Below are 19,561 nucleotides of genomic sequence, written 5' to 3'. Positions count from 1 at the left end.
TCAAGATATTGAAACAGATCCATTTACTGAGGTCTGAGCTCCCCAAACTCTGGACTTGCTCACCCAGTCATCATTTGCCATGGAAGAAAGATCTTTGCCCATAACTGTTGGGCAGGCCTTCTGGGTTATTCTCCTTCACTGTAATGTCACCAGTGCCAAGGATGGTGCCTGAAATATGGAAGGTGTACAGTAAGCATTCTTGGAAAAAAAAAAGGAATGATTCCATGAACTGGGGATTGTTATTAACATTTAACAAATGTGATCAGCTGGGCGGTGGTGGCACATGCCTGTAATCCCAGCGCTCTGGGAGGCAGAGGCAGGCATATTTCTGAGTTTGAGGCCAGCCTGGTCTATAGACTGAGTTCCAGGACAGCCAGGGCTATACAGAGAAACCCTGTCTCAAAAAAACCAAATCAAGAAAATCCCAAAAATCCCAAATGTGATCATTGAAGATTGGGGACTTTAAATGAGAAAACCACGGTGTCTAGGTTTGGGGCTTTATGTAATTATATGTTAAAAACAATAAATATCTATAATATGTCCAAATAATCTGAGAAATTTGGTTTGGTAAAATAAAAATCCAAGAATTGAGTATTAATGGGTCCCAGATAGAGCAACCAATCTGAGGCAGAAGGAGCTGGATGGTAGCTCATGCTTCTGACTGCTTATCATAACTCCTGACTTCTGGGAACTGACCAGGACTCCCAAAGCAGAATGACCCTTATTCATAGCAGTTCCTTCCAATGTTCTGTCTTGGAGAAAGATCAATTCCTTCTTTCCAAGGGTCCATAACACACTAGAAAATCTGTGTTTTAGGCAGTAAGCCAGTAAACAATACAACAGTGCTTTCTGATGTAGAACTGCTTTTGTTTCTGTAAGCTTACTTAGTTCTCAGAGGAGTGAACATACTCTATTCTCCAGTTTTCAGATGAGAAAACAGAAGCAGAAAGAGAATAATTTATCAATCCAAGATCTGCTGAAGCAAGAAGAAATGACAGTTTGCACTTGAAATTTTATGTCTGTCCATCTATCTATCTATCTATCTATCTATTTATCTATCTATCTATCTATCTATCTATCTATCTATCTATCTATCTATCTATCTATCTATCTGTCTGTCTGACAGGGTTTTACTATGTTTACCCAAATGGTGTACATAATGAAATTTAGACCAGACTGGCCTTGAACTCACAGAGAACTGCCTCCTAAGTGCACCACCACACCCATCCAGGGAATTCTATTTATAATTATTGATCTTGAGCACAAAAGATAAAACCTCCTTTTAAGCACCTGATAGAAATTGTGGACCAGGGTATCTTCTCTCTCATTTATTCCCTTTCCCCCTTTATCCATTTATTTCCTTCTCCCCTGCCTCTCCCTCTCCCTCCCCTTCTGGTTTTCAGACCATTTAATCTCTACCAATAACTCCCCTGCTCTACATTACTCTATGTAAAAACCTAGAAGATTGATAAATCTCTAGATAAATCAGCCAGTTCTTTTAGTGGTGGGGGTGGGGGTCTCACTTTCCTTTCTGATGAATACAGAGATTTTATGTGTGTCTGGCTGATCCCTAATGTCTTTGTACCATAAAGATACTATCATAGATCCTAGAAGTACTCTCTCTTGAAGTAACAAGGTATCATCTAGAAATATATTCCAGGAATAAGTTGGAGATAAAATATCTACATTCTGTTACCTATTCCAGCACTATATGATCATTATAGGGCCTTAGCACTCATGCTAGGCATTTAGAAAGTGAAACTACAGAGTCAGGGTCCTGAGATTTTATTCATAATCTTAGGTAAGGAATGGGTTGATGATGTTAAAAAAAATCAGGAAAGGCCAGAATCACCATTGGGCCAGAAAGGTCTAATAATAGACCCCTTGGGAAAATTACATGAGTGTTGTATTGGCTATGTTGTAAAACTAATTTGATACACAAATCACAAATTGGAGCAATATGAATGAAGGATAGTTTTAGTTCTTCTTGAAAACTGCACAGGACATGTAGGTGGCCAAGAATTTCAAAAGATGGTTTAATTACCATCATCACAGAGTTTCTGCTTATGAATTGAATCATTAGTCCCATTTATTTCTTTCTCCCAGAAAACAGGAAATGTAAATAGGTAGGTATCAATGAGCTGAGAACTGGCTAGCTTATAGTCATATTACTATGCATAGCTGCAAGGGACTCCAGAAAGTATTTAGCTGAAAATAAATTGTTAAGACAGAATGGACAATGGTAAAAGAGTAACTCTGTGATATAAAGGAAAAGTAGAATTTTCTGGGGCTATAATTTCAGAAATAGAGTTTCAAAATTTGTTTCACCCAGAAGTGGCAGTTCCAGCGGCTCACAGAATACCTGATGCTAATGTTGCCTGGGCCAGGATCTTACCTGAGAGAAAGAGGAGACAGCATGTAAACACTGTACTTCTATTCAGAAAACTCAGGTTCAGGTCTCAGCCCCACTTTTATGGATCCTTGTTTGTATCTATCCACAGAGAACACCTATTGTTTTGTGATTTTCTTGATCTTCATCTAAACCCGGAGTTCTAAAAGGCATGGATTTTCCTCTGGGGATTACTCAATTTCTTTTCACAATATGGACCATACGTTAGGATTGTGGCTAGTCATGTGAATTTTGGTCTGGTTTATCAAAGTTTCCTGTGTAGCAAGTGACTTAAGGATAGTCCTATGGTTTGACATAGGTCTTGATAATTTGGATGCAATCATTTTCATTAATGCCAATGTTGCTAAGAAGACAGTGCAAGTACTGAGCCATTAGTGTCTATTTTTTCCAGGATAGAGAAGTACACATCTGAGAATAAAGCAGAGATCAGAGAGATGGAGAGAGGTTGCAAATGACATTCTTTAGAGTTCTTAGATCCAGCCATGCCAAAAGCCATTAATCCTGGAATTAGTTTTATGAACAATGAATCCCTGTTTTGCCTTTTGTAAGTATGAATTAATAATAGAGGAAAAATACTTGTAATCCAGCACAAACTTAAGTCAGTCTCTCTCTCTCTCTCTCTCTCTCTCTCTCCTTTACCTGTATTGTGGTTCTCAAACTTGTCTGAACAGAGGAAACATCTAAGGATTTTTATAAAAATAGTTTACACAGACAATTCAGAGTACCATAGATTCTTATCTGCATTTTATCAATTACAGACTCATATTATCATATGGATATAAAGTAAACCCCCTCTAAGACTCAGGTGTTGAAGGTATGGTCCCCAGTTTAAAGGTTTAATCATTAGCAGGTCACTAGATCATGAGAGCACCAGCCTGACCCATAAAAAATTCAATGCTGGATTAGTGTGATGGCACTTTGGGGAGGGCAGAAATAAGGAGGTGGAACTTAGTTGAAAGAAGCATATAAATAGGGCATTCATTAAAAGGTATACATTGTCTCTAATCTCTTGCCTTTGCAGTCATCTTGAGGTCAATCTCTACAGTCATGTGCTCCCACCATCATGATGTTCTGCCTCCCTGCTAGCCCAGAGTAATGGGGCAACTGAACATAGACCACAGGCCCATAGTGATATGGCCACTGACCATGAATGGCAACCTAGGAAACCAGGAGCTGCAAAGAAACTTTATCTTCCTTAAGTTGGTTTTCTCAAATATTTTTGTCACAGAAAGGAAAATTAATTGACCCAGAGGCCAAATTTGGACCTGGGTATAATGAATAACTATTATTACCATTTTCTTAACCTGCTTATTATCCCACTCTTGGGTAGCCTTGGCTTTTCTCTGTTTGTTCTCAGTCTGAGGAGAAGATAGCAAACATCTTGGGCTTCTCTAGGAAGTTTCTAATTGGTAGTTCAATTTGGAAAGAGCTATTAATAATTACTGCACATTTTCTACAAATGTGATTATTGCCTTATAACTCCTAAAAATTGTTGACAGCTCTGGGTCACTGTTTCATTACCTGCAATAGGCAAGAAAAAAAGCAGATGACTTTTAAATGGACTTCCTGCTCTAAATGTCACCCATCAGGACAGTTTCATGTCAGGACCCTTCCTCCTTGTTTCTCATTTGTGCACACATGCACATGTGCACACATGTATACACACATATTCCCCAGCATGAACATGTAGAGCCGAGAAATGCACCTCTGAATATTCTGCCCAATTTTTGCAGTTTTCTCTTACCTCCATTGCAAACACTGACAGGTGTGAGCTAAGAAAGATACAGGCCCTGTTTGAAGAATCCTGATAAGAGGAGCTGGGAGACAGGCTGAGGAGAAGAAACAGAAATATTGATTTCAGAGCCTGACAGGTTTCACTGAAAGATCCAGTAGTAGAAAAGGGTAAGCCCAGACTGAAATTTTACACTTTCCCTGTGCAAAATTCAACTGAAGTGGAATATTTATGAAAGAATTTTCTCGTGTTTACCATATTTCAGAAATACAGACTCCACATCCTATCTATTCCTGCACTGACAGACCTTGAAGTCTGAGGGATGAGCTGTTTTCTAGAGTCTTCAAGTGATCTTTTGTGTCTCTGAACCAGTGCTCTCAACCTTCCTAATGCTATGACACTTTAATACAGTTCCTCATGTTGTGGTGATTCCACATCCATAAATTCATTGCTACTTCATGGCTGTAATTTTGCTACTGTTATGAATTGTAATGTAAATATCTGTTTTTCAAGGTCTTAAGTGACCCCTGGGAAAGAGTCATTTAATCCCCCAAGGGGGTTACAACCCATATGCTGAGAACTGCTGCTCTAAACCCATTCCTTGCCTACTTTGCTTTCAGTCAGATGAATGTCTGACCCCCATCTTCCTGTTCCTGCAAACCTTGATGGATTGCCTCAGGGAGGATTGAATTCTCCCTTAGCTGGGCTTTAGAAGTCTGATGGAAGTACAGTGCTTTGCTTACTCTGTGTTCTGATTATTTGATCACATGCCTTTCCTTCAAAGAGAGGTGAGGTCTACCAGCCTAAGACAAGATCATGAATCAGAAAATTCTTTTTTAACTGGATGAGAAAATCATTCAGCTAGAAGTGAAGTAAAGAGGAGGAATCCCATATTGTTGCCACCAGAGTTGTAGACTGAAGATGTGTCAGAGAAAGTACATATTTTGAAACATCACAAAGAATGATTTAACATTTCATGTAGTCATCATTGTACATATCATCTAGAATGATGGCTCTGAGCCTTGAATTTCTGTAAGCATTATGTAGACTATGACGCTTTCCAGCCAAGCAATCTTAATGTAGAATGTACAAAGCCAATCCAACTTTATGTTATATTGCTATTGGTATGAATGAATGAGGAAAGTTATATGGACAAAATGATGAAATCTGAAAAAGGATTAAAGAGGCAAAAGAAATGAGAAAGAGGAGGAATCATAAATGAAGGTCTCACTTGAGAGATCAGCTCATCATAGAGGGAAAGAGGTGAGCTGTAGCCCACTGAGCTTACTACCTTCTCTTCACAGATGTTTAGCCAGAACATCCCAGTGAATGGAACTCAGGACCATTCTCCCCATAAGGGGGAGAGTAACACACATTCCATTTTTTCTCAGTCTCCCTTTGTTGTGGATTGCTGTTTTTATGCCAGATTTATAGCAGTCAGTTCTCAACCCCCAAAATGCCCACATAAAGAACTCAAAACTTAATTTATATAAATAAAAGTTGCACACCTAGATTGGATGAAGGTGCCCTACATTATTCAATTGTCTATTTAAGAAATCCCCAATTACTTATGGTTCCCAGGAGCAAACGGTTCTGGTTCATCATCCTCTCCTTCAGGTACCATCTTGTCTTTCCTGTCACGGTCTCTGACTCTTTTCTCTGTCTCTCTGTCCCCTCTCTAAAACTTTCAGTTCTGCCTTCCCTTCCACTGCCCAATCACGGGTTCTAGCCTTAAGTGACTAAGATTTTACCTGGTTGCACCTAAATATACACTCTTGAGGGAACAGAACATACAACAATCCACAATACCCCTTAATATGTGAATCCAGCACATTTCCTTTCAGACATAGGGCTATTAAAAGTAAGAGAGGGAAGGATATGAAGGAACTGGGTTGGAGGTGGCAGTTAGAGGACAAAGCAAAGAGGAGAGAGAGGGTAGGATGGTGGGTGGATATGATTAATCTGTGATATATTCACACATAGAAACTCACAGGAATATCTTTAATTAATTAAACAATTAATATATATTAATAATTCTAATTTTTAAAAAGTAGAATCTATTACTTCATCTTTGACTCTAACTGGACATAGGATTTGATTTGACAAATGGAATGTCAGTAGAAACTTAAATAGAGCTTGCTATGCAGTGTTCAGACCTAAACAAAATGTCTATATCAAATCTACCCCTTAAGAGTAGATACATACCAGCTTGCAACCCCACCAGCAGTGGAGGAGTGTTCCTCTTTCTCCACATCCTCGCCAGCACCTGTTTTTTTCCTGACTTTGTGATCTTAGCCATTCTGACTGGTGTGAGGTGAAATCTCAGGGTTGTTTTGATTTGCATTTCCCTGATGACTAAAGATGTTGAACATTTCTTTAGGTGCTTCTCAGCCATTTGATATTCTTCAGGTGAAAATTCTTTGTTTAGCTCTGTACCCCATTTTTAAGGGGAATATTTGGCTCTCTGGAGTCTACCTTCTTGAGTTCTTTGTATATCTTGGATATAAGCCCTCTGTTGGATGTAGTGTTGGTAAAGATCTTTTCTCAATTTGTACTCTGGAAGTCAGTCTGGCGATTCGTCAGAAAACTGGGAATGATACTTCCAGAGGACCCCGCTATACCACTCCTGGGCATATACCAAGAGGATTCCCCAGCATGTAATAAGGATACATGCTCTACTATGTTCATAGCAGCCCTATTTATAATAGCCAGAAGCTGTAAAGAACCCAGATGTCCCTCAACAGAGGAATGGATACAAAAAATGTGGTGTATATACACAATGGAGTACTATTCAGCCATTAGAAACAATGAATTCATGAAATTCTTAGACAAATGGATGGAACTGGAGGACATCATCCTAAATGAAGTAACCCAGTCTCAAAAGAACACTCATGGTATGCACTCACTGATAAATGGATATTAGCCTAGAAGCTTGGAATACCCAAGACATAATGACATATCATATGATGCCCAAGAAGAAGGAAGGAGTGATCCCCGGTCCTGGAAAAGTTCAGTGCAGCAGTGTTGGGTAATACCAGGAGAGGGAAGTGGGAAGGGGTGGATTGGGGAATAGGGGGAGGGAAGACTTTTGGGACTTTTGGGAAGGGGAGATTCAGGAAAGGGAATCTCACTTGAAATAAAGAATATATAGAATAAAAAAAAAAGAGTAGATACATAAACAGAAAAGTTTTCCCCTTGCAAAATTCAACTGGAGTAGAATCTTGATTAAATAATTTCCTTGTATTTGCAATATCTTAGAATTATAGGACCTCTCCTGTCTATTTCTGATGCTGACACCCATTAATTCTACCTCCTCTTTCTCAGTGTGTGTGTGTGTGTGTGTGTGTGTGTGTGTGTGTGTGAGTGTGTGTGTGTGTGTGTGTGTGTGTGTGTGTGTGTGTGGTGTGGGAGGGAACAGGGACTAGAGAGGAAGGAGTTTCTTGAAGATGCTCATTTATAGACAAGCACTAACAGTCACTGCTCAGACCATAAATGTTAACCTATTTCTAACCCACTACTGCATGTGCAGAAGCTGATGACAATGCAGATGTATTAATATGCAATCTCAACAGCAACCATGGCTTAGCTGAGGACTTAGCTGAGGGTATGACAGACAGAGGTCAATGTCGCTCAATCCAGCCTTTGTCAAAATACAGTCATCCCTTATGATTAGAAAGCCTAGGTTTTAGTTTATTGTTGGATATTGGTTGCAGGCTGCCCTTACCTAGCAGAGAGAATCGTCAGTTCCTGAGCATCTAGACTCATCTCATCTCATCTCATCTCATGGCAGTTCACTTTTCCCCAGACAGCAGAATGGGAAGAATAGCCCCATCTCATTCTTGTAAATAGGATATCCATGTGGTCACCCCTACCATTTTATACTTTAGAGTCATTAATCCTACCATCACTCAAAGGACTCCATAAATGTGTTGGAATTGTGGATCACAGATCATTAAGAATAATTTTAGCAAAGTTAACTATATTAATTTTAACATACCGACCTGCAAGAAACTTCTGCTTCATTTACTTCTTTACTGAACAAACATTTACTAAGTGCTTTCTGCATGGCAGGTGTGGGGGAAACAGAAGCAAAGCAAGTTGTTGAAGGTAGCAGTGGTGATAATTAACCATGCTGTGTGTCACTGTGAGGGTCTGGCTTATGCTCAGAAAGGACAGGGGAGCTTGTGGAGAATTTCAAGTGAAGGAAAAATTGGATAATGTCTATGTTTTAAATTCACCACCAATCACTTCCATTGTGATAAGAGACATCAGATGGAAGAGTCAGACTGAAGAGTGAAGAGCTTATATCTTGTCAAGGAAGAAGAAAAGGGTGGGTGTGGGGCTGCAGTAGCTGTGGAGAGAGATAGTAAAGATTTGTTTCTCAGAAGGAATGTCAGGCTTCTCCTGGGTTTCCAGCTGCCTCTGTAGAGAATGACGACTGTGCTTAAATTCTTGGCAACTATTTCCTCAGGTTGGCTAGCTCTCCTACCTCTGGCCCAGACAGTTGAAATACCTGCCTTAGATCTACAACTAGCCATTGCATTCTCTGCTGCCTTGTGATAGGACTCTGGCAACAATGCAGGAAGATATAAAATTAAATGCTTATGCCTTTGGTATCAAGACAATATGGATTAAAAACTACAGATTAATGTATGAACCTCATTCTTTTACCTTTACAACTAGCACAGCAGTGTATTAATTCTGTTGGCAAACCCAGTACTATAATGCATTAAATTCTTCATTGGAACAAATTGTTCACTTCTCTTCTTCCTTACAATGTCTGCCCTATCATGCCTAATCTTTGAACATTTTTACCTTCTTTGGCAAAGTCTGTCTCCGTTGCCTCAATTTGACTGTTATGATGGCACTTGGCCTGACATGACGAAACTACTTTTATGCTTTTGATGCATGTTGACAGCTTCTCTGGGCTGAGATGGCCAATCTCTACCCCCTCACTTGCCTCCCAAGGGCACAGGCTGCAAAGCCAGCTGATGCCTGGCAAAACTGCCACTCAGCTCAGAGCAAGGATGATCAGAATGCCTCCGGGAAGTTGAGAGGGGGCAAGAAAAACTACATAAAGTAGCAAAACAGAATGAAGATTGATGGTGACATTGACTTTGTCCAGTGTCACGAGCACTTATGGAAATGCCTCAGCTTAGTGTCCATATATTTCTGGTTAAAATTCAGAGAAAGGAAGGCACTCAACCCAGATGGAAAGACATTGGACAAACAGTGAATTTCCTGCATTTACACATGTACACATGCATGTAGCATAGCTTACCTGACTTGTCAAAATATACAGAAATGCAATGAAAACAAAGGTCTTGCTATCAGTGTGAAAGTGATTATTGAGCACCCTTTGGCCTGTAGCTGTTCTGAGAACATAGAAAACAAAGATGTTATAGGACAGTGTGGTCATGATGGCATTGATAAGTCTGAGATAATCAAAAGTGTCAGTACCTTGGGAGGGAGCAATTATTACCAAGCAACCAAGCAGCGGACTAATGAGGTGAACTGTTGGATTTTTAATCCTTAAGTAGAAGCCCAAAGATCAAGTGTTAGATATGAAGAGGTTAATTAGAGAGGGGTTTAGCTATCCTTTCCATTTTGCTAATGCCAGCCAAGTCTATATTTCAACTTTCCATTTTAGGGTTGATTAGGTTCATTAGGATTAAAAAAAAAATCAGACATCGCCACCACTACCACCATTCCTGGCAATGGGCAAAGAGATAACTTGGTGGTGGTGTTGTTCTTATATCAGTCAGGGGCAGAGTAGATGGCAGCTCTTTGTTCCTCCTAACTTGATGCTTGGCTTGGTGGCAAAGCTGTTCTATGCCTAAGACACATAAAATTCAAATCAAATCAAATGCAATCCAGGCAGTATAACTTAGAAGGAGGAAGACAGAGATCTGTAGACTGCCATGCCACCCACAAACTGCCCTTTGGGGACAAAGCACAGGTGGGTCATGGACACCCACTTGCTGCAGGACGCCATGTGGCCAACCTGCAATGTGAGCTGCCACAATGTGTGAGCCTGTTGTGGACAGTTGAGAGCGAAAGAGAAGTAGGGCAGTTTGGGCATTATGACGAGAGATGGAACTGGAGACTCCTAGTCTCCAGGACTAGGAGAAGTAGCCTATTGTGAGTGGTCAGTCTTTCTACCTGGGGCCATAATGAAGTTCTAGCCCAAGGTGCCACTGAGGGCCATGTCTGGGGCTACACAGTGACAAGAGTCAATGCTGATGTCCATGGCTCATATTACCACTAGAGACCATGGGGACATTCCTGGTCAGGGTAGCTACCTGGTACCACATGGATGTCCAGGGTCTATACAGAATTGTCCCTACATCTCCTTTGCTGCAGTTGTCTGGGGAAATGTCCCTACCTCTCAGAGGCAGCACTCCAGAGATCAGGCCATATGTCTTGCCCAAGCAGCAGAGTAGAGCTGGCCCTGGTGGCAGGGGTGTGGGTGAACTGGCCCCAAAGGGCCCTGTCACTGCTTTGGGGTGGCATAGGTGTAGGGGTTATGCCCTCCCTTGCTTATGCCTTACTACCTGAAGCCATAAGGAGAACTGGTCCTGGGGTCATGAGAGCTGGTTTGCTGGCCCTGTTCCTTGCTGGCTGCAATAAGTGGGGAAGTGGCAGTACCTTGATTGGGCAGCACAATACAACTGGCCCTGGTGGAGAGGTACAGATGAGGAGCAGGACCCCAGGATGAGAGCAGTGAAGAAATGGCACCACAATCATTCATCTGTCCCGAGGTGTGGTGGGAGTGAGGGTATTGCCCTCTACGCTTAGTACCTGCAGTAGTTCGGAGAGCTTGCTCCAAGGGCATGAGAGCAGGAGAGCTATCCCTGCCCTTTCATGGGAACTCCAGAGCTCAAGTCCTTTACCTCCCCTGGGCAATACAGTGGAGGTTGCCCTGGAGGCATGAGTGTGGGTGAGCCGGCCCCAAGGGCAAGACACCAGAAGAGCTGACCCTGCCTTCTGATGGCAGCATTGAGTGGCCTAGCTGGAGCAGTGTTGAAAGGATGTTCTGGTGATGCAGATAAGGGAGAGACATCGTGCTGACCACCTTAACTGCCACCAAGGTCCAGATCCAGGGCTCTGGGTTGGCCTATCTCCAAATCTATGTCATTTGCAAATAGTTGGGACTCATGAAAGGGCCAGTCCTACTGGTACAAAGCTTTATTTAAGATCTCCAAGGCTTAGGGCAACAACAGGATAACTGGGAGGAGGCTCAGTAAGGATTCGATATTGATTGTGCCACAGAAGCCAGAGATCTAGAAAAAGACCCATGGCTTATTGCAATGAACATTTGCAAGTGAAAATGTGTGGAAAGAGGGCCATACTCTAGGGCACACTGTGACACACTACAGTTTCTAGGATGAGATGCTTTCTTTGTTTTGTTTTTACTGTGTGAGTGAGTGTGTGTGTGTGTGTGTGTGTGTGTGTGTGTGTAAGGCTACAAGGGCTGAGTAGATATGAGTGGATAGGGAGATGAGCAGGACTGAGGTATATGATGTAAAACTCACAAAGAATCAATAAAAAGTTAAATAAACAAACAAACAGAAAGGACAGAAAAATAATAATCAGGTAGAGACATGAAATTTGAGATAAAGACACAAAGGCAGTAGAGGGAAAGCCAGGTCTGGTTCCTCTGTGACTACAAATTAGGGCTCATTCACACCCATATCTATATGCTCCTAGCCTGGCCTCATTCAGGAACTGCCCCTTGCATGGCTATGGGACTCAGGTAGCTAGCTTGCTGGGATCCACACAGGATATTAGTATTAGGCGCTTTGTGAATTGATGTGATGGTATACACCCTTAATCCTGGTGCCTGGGAGGCAGGGCCAAGTGGATCTCCTCAAGGCCAGCCTGGTCTAAACCGAGAGCTCCAGGCCAGTTACATACTCTAATGTTGTAGTGCTTGTAATTGTTCTCATTTTATCTGCTTGTCTTCTGTTGTCAGCAGTATATGTGGAAATGTCACTTTTTTAAAGCATTGTTTCCTGACTTCTGTAAAGTATCTATCCTCAAATGGAGCGCCATGCTAATCTGGCACACTTCTACAGTAGTTCTTTGTTAACTTTTACCACTTTAACTGAAATGGCTACACTATCGGTGTTTGATGTTTTCCTGAGGCCTTTCAGCTTTGGCACCCCTTCCTACTGTTGTTTTTATTGTCCTTTACATATAGAAACTCCTTTCTTTACATTTAAGTGACTAATCTATGAGTATATACATTTATATAAATAGCACTGAGTATTAGAGGGTGCTATAGGGCATTGCTTGAAGGAGCCATGTAAGGTTCTGAGTTCCAGCTTCAGACCAGATTCTCTACAACATCAAGAAAGTATTATAGCAGCTGTCCCTATAGAGCTTGCAGTGGTAACATTCAGGGTTCATAAGTATCTCTGGGGTGTCACTCATCATACAATCAAACGTCTCCATTTCTGAATATGTTGTGTTTACTGGGAATCTGATTGAAGCTGTGCATGCACTGTTTTCTCAATTTTTTATTACTACCCTCCCCCTGTGGATATCTGGACATCTATGCTGTCTTCACAGTCTCTGTCTCTTACATGAATACCCATGAGAAATAATGTAACTGTGAGTCACTTAACTCTGCAGTAGAGTCCAGGCAGCCAACATGTAGTATAGCTTGCTCACCAACAAGGGGACAAAATATTAGCCTAATGTCACCCAGACTTATAATGTATAACCATAACTCAAAGAAATTGCAGGAAAACATAATGTTTGTGTTTGGTCTGGCTGTCCAGAATGAGCTGGAATATTTGAGAGGCATAGTGAGATTTTTCCACATTTTAGTCAAATTCTGGCTTCAGACAATTAATTTTATCCTACTTACATGTAAGCTTATTAAAATGATCATGTCCTGAAACCAATTCTTTGTTTTCCTCACAAAGTCTTACTTTTTCCTACATAGATGTTCTTGCTTGGATTCCCTAGTCTGGCCAGAAATCTTGGACTTTTCCTATTATTTCATCATCAGATACACTCAGTACTTCTACAGTGCTCTTACTGACTTTTCAAATACCTTATGGGTTCCTGCTCTAATTCAGGACCTCAGTATTGCATGTTTTGTGTATTGCAATAGTATGTGTGTAATCTTTCTTATTCTAGCCCACCCAAAGAAAATGCAGGAGCCATGAAACTAATTTCTATATATATTCTTTATTTTGACACCTATCCTCTTGACATTTTTGCTTCCCCTATTCTCTCATTGTGACACAAAACTGTCTTTTCAATAGAAATTCCCTAGCTTTCCATTCTTTCAGCCAACCACACCCTCAATTCATTGTACTAAGGCCTTGTAGATTCATCTTTTATAGTACTCAGGAATAGAACCACTGTTTGGTTTTCTGAACCGAACCCTCAAGATAAAAATCCCAAAGAGCAAAGTGTCAAGGTGGGTAGACCAGAGATGAGAAAATAAAGAACACAGAAAGCTAATACTAGGAGGTCTTCCATACATTGATGACTTATGTCAAGTAAGTATATTAAGAAGTACAGCTTTTATATACTATTTGCAGGGAGTAAAATAGACCAAGATCATCAGAAAGCTCAATTAAATAACATTAGCAAAGAGAACACAGAACTCAGACACAACTGCCTTAGGACTGATAACCACAGCCTTTCAGAAGGGAAAGCTGATTTCCTAGGAACCAAAACCTTAATTCCTTCAAATTCCTGGCACCATCCCTAGATCATACCTAGCCAAGTCTGCCTCTGGGCAGGGACATAGAAGTTCTCTTTGTCTTTTCATCAGGGCCTCTGAGAAAAAAATGTTGGTCCATCCTGGCCCCCAATAGTTTCTCCATGTAATTACATCCACTGTGCCTTATCTTTGGGTTGGATGTGTTTGCAAAGCATAAATTTGATCTCACTGACCCTTAAAGAAGAGGAGGATTTAGTGTGACCAGGTCCCACTGAAATGACTTAACAGGAGCGTGCAATTCAGTAGCCATGATCATCCAGGATCCACATCATAATCTCTAGATATCAGTTCTCCATCAAATTATTACAAACTATGGTAAAAGGGATGTGGAGGGTGGGGACTGAAGTAGAAGACTTGTGTGGTTACCTTAGGAAGTTAGAAAACTGCAAATGAACTGCTAAGTTGAAGCCTGAGACAAAGAGACCAGCATGGCTAAGATCCCAGTGGCTAACCACAGAACTGCCAAAACATCACTATGAATGCTCACTGGACACATTAAATCATGAGTGTTCTCCCATTCATGATGAGTCTAAGAAGAAAGTTGACTGTTGACTGTTGAAAAATGCCAGAAAACCAAATTATTGTTTTGAAAACTTGTAAATAAAAGGAAGAATGGAATGCTTGTCCTGACTTTTTGTGATAGTTCTCTTCACTGTTAACATGACTGAATTAATACATATCTGGGAAATTTTGCAGGCCCCATCTTTAAGTGTATCAGCAAGGGCATTTCCAAGACAATTATGTGAGCAAGGAAAACCTACTATAAATGTCAGTGGCATTGTCCCATGCACTGGAGTCCTGAGCTAAATAAAAGGAGGTAAATGGAGAAAGTCAGCAGACCGCCAAACTCCCTGGCTTTCCTTTCTGGTCCTGCCAGATGTGTGGACAACCACCTACTGGTCTTGATGCTGTGCTCTCTCTACCACGACAAACTATCCACAAACAGCAGCCATAAACAAAGCTTTCCTCACTGATGTTGGTTCTTACTGGATTTTGATCATTGCAACTATTTACTGAAAAGTAACAATACCATTTCTCTCAATAGTTTTGCAATCCAGATAATGAACAAAGAAAAAAGTAGTATGATGCTAATAGCACATTTTCATGAAATGAATATAGTCATTGATTACCAATGGACATTACCATGACATGAATGGAAATTTTAAATGGAAAGACATGTTTCCCAATACTTTCTTGCTAATTAGTTGAACTCAAGTTTAATTAAGTCTCTGGACCTACCACAAATTTATGGGAAATAGAGGAGATAGAAGAATAATTGGCGGCCAGTCAGGAGAGGCTCACCTCCATCTTGGTTTCAGACTCCAGAGAGATCAGACAGACTGAGGTACACAAACATAACCTGAGGCCAACATCGCGGGGGTCTGAGCCCGACGAGCGTTGGCCTGCACCCAGGCCCTGGGCTGTTCGGGGGGCCATCGGGGTGCCAACCCAGCCAGGAGTTTTTTTGCCCTGGCCGGCGCGCATGCCGCCATTTTGCCTACAGGACCCAGAGAGCTCGGGAGGGCAGAGACGGCTAACAAGCATAGCCTGAGGCTAACAAAGCGGGGGTCTAGTCCCCAACAGGCCCGGGACTGACCCCAAGAAATGGGCGGCTTGGTGGGCCATCTGTGTGTCAACCCGCCCAGGAGGTTGTTAGCCCAGCAGACTCTCCCGGTGCTTTCGAGGAGCACGAGCGCGCACGCCCGCCATCCTGGTCACCTGGTGGACCCCGTTGACAGTCATAGCCCGAGGGGAACTTTGCTCAGACCTTGGCCTCCCAGGCTTTTGCATGGACCCAGGGCCTGGGCAGCCAGGCTAATCTGGTGTGCGCCAGCCTGGTTGGGGGATCAGCTGCCCAGCTGAGTGATCAGCACATGGGTGAGGTCCCTGCAGCGTACACTGTCTGCGCTCCCTGGGGGTGCACACGGGCTCCATCTGGTTCACAGACACAATCTGGGGCAAAGCACACTAGAGCTGCAAGGGCACCCAAGAACACATCAGCAGGCCAGCGGGGAGAAGTCAGTGTGCTCCGGTGAATCCAGCAGGCCCCAGCGGGAGCCTTCGGGTGCCTGCTTTGGGATCTGAACGACCAGGGCCACAGCGCTCAGTCTCCAGGAAGTGCGGGAGACCCAGTGTGCACCCAGAGACAGTCTGGGAGCTCGCAGCGCGGCTTGCTCCTGCGGCCCAGAGCTTGGGTCCCAGTCCTGAGGCCTCTGGCAGGAGCCCTCAGCTCAACTCTCTCCGATTCCGGATCCAGATCAGCCTGGGCAGCAAAACCACATCTCCAGGTCCTGCAAGAGGCAAGAGGGGCTTCCAGGCGGCCAGCGGGGAGAAGTCGGTGTGCTCAGGTGAATCCAGCAGGCCCCAGCGGGAGCCTTTGGGTGCCTGCTTTGGGATCTGAACAAGCAGGGCCACAGTGCTCGGTCTCCAGGAAGTGCAGGAGACCCAGTGTGCACCCAGAGGCAGTCTGGGAGCTCGCAGCACGGCTTGCTCCTGAGGCCCAGAGCTTGGGTCCCAGTCCTGAGGCCTCTGGCTGAAGCCCTCAGCTCATCTCTCTCTGCTTCTGGATCCAGAACAGCCTGGACGGCAACACCCAGGTCCTCTCCAGGTCCTGCAAGAGGCAGGAGGGGCTCCTGGGCAGCCAGCTGGGAGAAGTCTGTATGCTCCGGTGAATCCAGCAGACACCAGCGGGAGCCTTCGGGTGTCTGCTTCGGGATCTGAACAGCCGGGGCAACAGCACCCTGTCTCCAGGCAGTGCAGGAGGTAAGCTGTGCACCAGAGGCCACCTGGGAAGGGGCAGCTTGCACTGGTGAGTCCAGCACTAACAAGACCAACTAACACCAGTGAGAACTAGATGGCAAAAGGCAAACGCAGGAACGTCACTAACAGAAATCAAGGCAATATGGCAACATCTGAACCCAATTCTCCTCTACCAGCATGTCCTGGATACGCCATCACACCAGTAAAACAAGATTTGGATTTAAAATCACTGGTCATGATGCTGGTACAGGAACACATGAAGGACATACTTAAAGAAATTCAGGAGAAAATGGATCAAAAGTTAGAAGCCCTTGCAAGGGAAACACAAAAATCATTGAAAGAAATCCAGGAGAATACAAAAGCCAACAATGAGGAAACACAAAAACAACTTAAAGAAATACAGGAGAACTTTGGTCAACAGGCTGAGGTCATGAAAGAGGAAACACAAAAATCTCTTAAAGAATTACAGGAAAGCACAAACAAGCAAGTGAAGGAGCTAAGCAAAACAATCCAGGATCTAAAATCAGAAGTAGAAACAACTAAGAAAACTCAAAGGGAGACAACTTTGGAGATAGAAAGCCTTGGGAAGAAATCAGGGGACAGAGATGCAAATATCAACAACAGAATACAAGAGATAGAAGAATCTCAGATGCTGAAGATTCCATAGAAACCATGGACTCAACAGTTAAAGAAAATGCAAAATGCAAAAAGCTTGTAACCCAAAATATCCAGGAAATCCAGGACACAATGAGAAGACCAAACCTAAGGATTATAGGCATAGATGAGAGTGAAGATTTACAATTTAAAGGGCCAGCAAATATCTTCAATAAAATTATGGAAGAAAACTTCCCTAACCTAAAGAGAGAGGTGCCCATGAATATACAAGAAGCCTACAGGACTCCAAACAGACTGGACCAGAACAGAAATACTTCCTGTCACATAATAATCAAAACACCAAATGTTCTAAACAAAGAAAGAATATTAAAGGCAGTAAGAGAAAAAGGCCAAGTAACATATAAAGGAAGACCTATCAGAATCACAGCAGACTTTTCACCTGAGACTATGAAGGCTAGAAGGTCCTGGGCAGATCTCATGCAGACTCTAAGAGAACACAAATGCCAGCCAAAACTACTATATCCAGCAAAACTCTCAATCACCGTAGATGGAGAAACTAAGATATTTCATAACAAAACCAAGTTTACCCAATATCTATCCACAAACCCAGCCCAACAAAGGATAATAGGAGGAAAACACCAATACAAGGAGGGAAACTTCACCCTGGAAAAAGCAAGATAGTAACCTTTGATCAAACCCAAAAGAAGTTAAGCAATCAAATTTAAAAAATAACGTCAAAAATGATAGGTAGTAACAATCACTATTCCTTAATATCTCTTAACATCAATGGACTTAATGCCCCAATAAAAAGACACAGACTAACTGAATGGATACGTAAACAGGACCCTACATTTTGCTGCTTATAGGAAACACACCTCAGGGTCAAAGACAAACACTACCATAGAGTAAAAGGCTGGAAGACAATTTTACAAGCAAATGGTCTCAGGAAACAAGCTGGAGTAGCCATTTTAATATCAGATAAAATTAACTTTCAATCAAAAGTCATCAAAAGAGACTCTGAGGGACACTTCTTGCTGGTCAAAGGAAAAATACAACAAGAAGAACTCTCAATCCTGAACATCTATGCTCCAAATGCAAGGGCACCCTCTTTCGTAAAAGAAACTTTATTGAAACTCAAAGCACACATAAAATAATTGTGGGTGACTTCAACATTGCACTTTCCTCAATGGACCGATCAGGAAAACAGAAACTAAACAGGGACACAATGAAACTAATTGAAGCTTTGGACCAATTAGATTTAACAGATATATATAGAACATTCTATCCTAAAGCGAAAGAATATACCTTTTTCTCAGCACCTCATGGTACCTTCTCCAAAATTGACCATATAATTGGTCACAAGACAGACCTCAACAAATATAAGAAGATCGAACTAATCCCATGCCTCCTATCAGATCACTGTGGAGTAAAAGTGGTCTTCAATAACAACAAAAACAACAGAAAACCCACGTGGAAACTGAACAATATTCTACTCAATGATACCTTGGTCAAGGAAGAAATAAGGAAAGAAATTAAAGACTTTTTAGAACACAATGAAAATGAAGACACAGCATACCCAAATCTATGGGACACAATGAAAGCAGTGCTAAGAGGAAAACTCATAGCCCTGAGTGCCTCCAAAAAGAAAATGGAGAGAGCATACATTACCAGCTTAATGACACACCTGAAAGCCCTGGAACAAAAAGGAGCTATTTCACCCAGGAGGAGTAGAAGGCAGGAAATCATCAAACTCAGGGCCGAAATCAATCAAGTAGAAACAAAGAGAACCATACAAAGAATCAACAAAACTAGGGGCTGGTTCTTTGAGAAAATCAACAAGATAGATAAACCCTTAGCCAGACTGACCAAAGGGCACAGAGAAAGTATCCAAATTAACAAACTTAGAAATGAAAAGGGAGATATAACAACGGAAACTGAGGAAATCCAAAAAATCATCAGATCCTACTACAAGAGCCTGTACTCAACACTGGAGAATCTGGAGGAAATGGACAATTTCCTTGACAGATACCAAATACCAAAATTAAATCAGGACCAACTAGACCATCTAAACAGTCCCATAATGCCTAAAGAAATAAAAGGAGTCATAGAAAGTCTTCCAACCAAAAAAGCACAGGACCAGATGATTTCAGTGCAGAATTCTATCAGACCTTCAAAGAAGAGTTAACACCAATACTCTTCAAACTATTCCACAAAATAGAAACAGAAGGAACACTACCCAATTCCTTCTACGAAGCCACAATTACGCTGATACCAAATCCACACAAAGATCCAACAAAGA

The 19,561-nt window shown here is 42.1% G+C and overlaps 1 non-coding gene across 1 annotated transcript; it reads left to right on the top strand.

The window, feature by feature from the left end:
• The first annotated feature begins 9,848 nt into the window (after positions 1 to 9,848).
• LOC127676540 (small nucleolar RNA SNORA48) lies at positions 9,849 to 9,991 on the top strand. Its single transcript, XR_007976011.1, has one exon. It is a non-coding gene; the product is annotated as a small nucleolar RNA SNORA48 (small nucleolar RNA).
• The last annotated feature ends 9,570 nt before the right edge of the window (positions 9,992 to 19,561 follow it).

Source organism: Apodemus sylvaticus, chromosome 1, assembly GCF_947179515.1.
Source record: "Apodemus sylvaticus chromosome 1, mApoSyl1.1, whole genome shotgun sequence".
Classification (NCBI taxonomy): domain Eukaryota; kingdom Metazoa; phylum Chordata; class Mammalia; order Rodentia; family Muridae; genus Apodemus; species Apodemus sylvaticus.
This window is presented reverse-complemented; position numbering and strand designations above follow the sequence as displayed.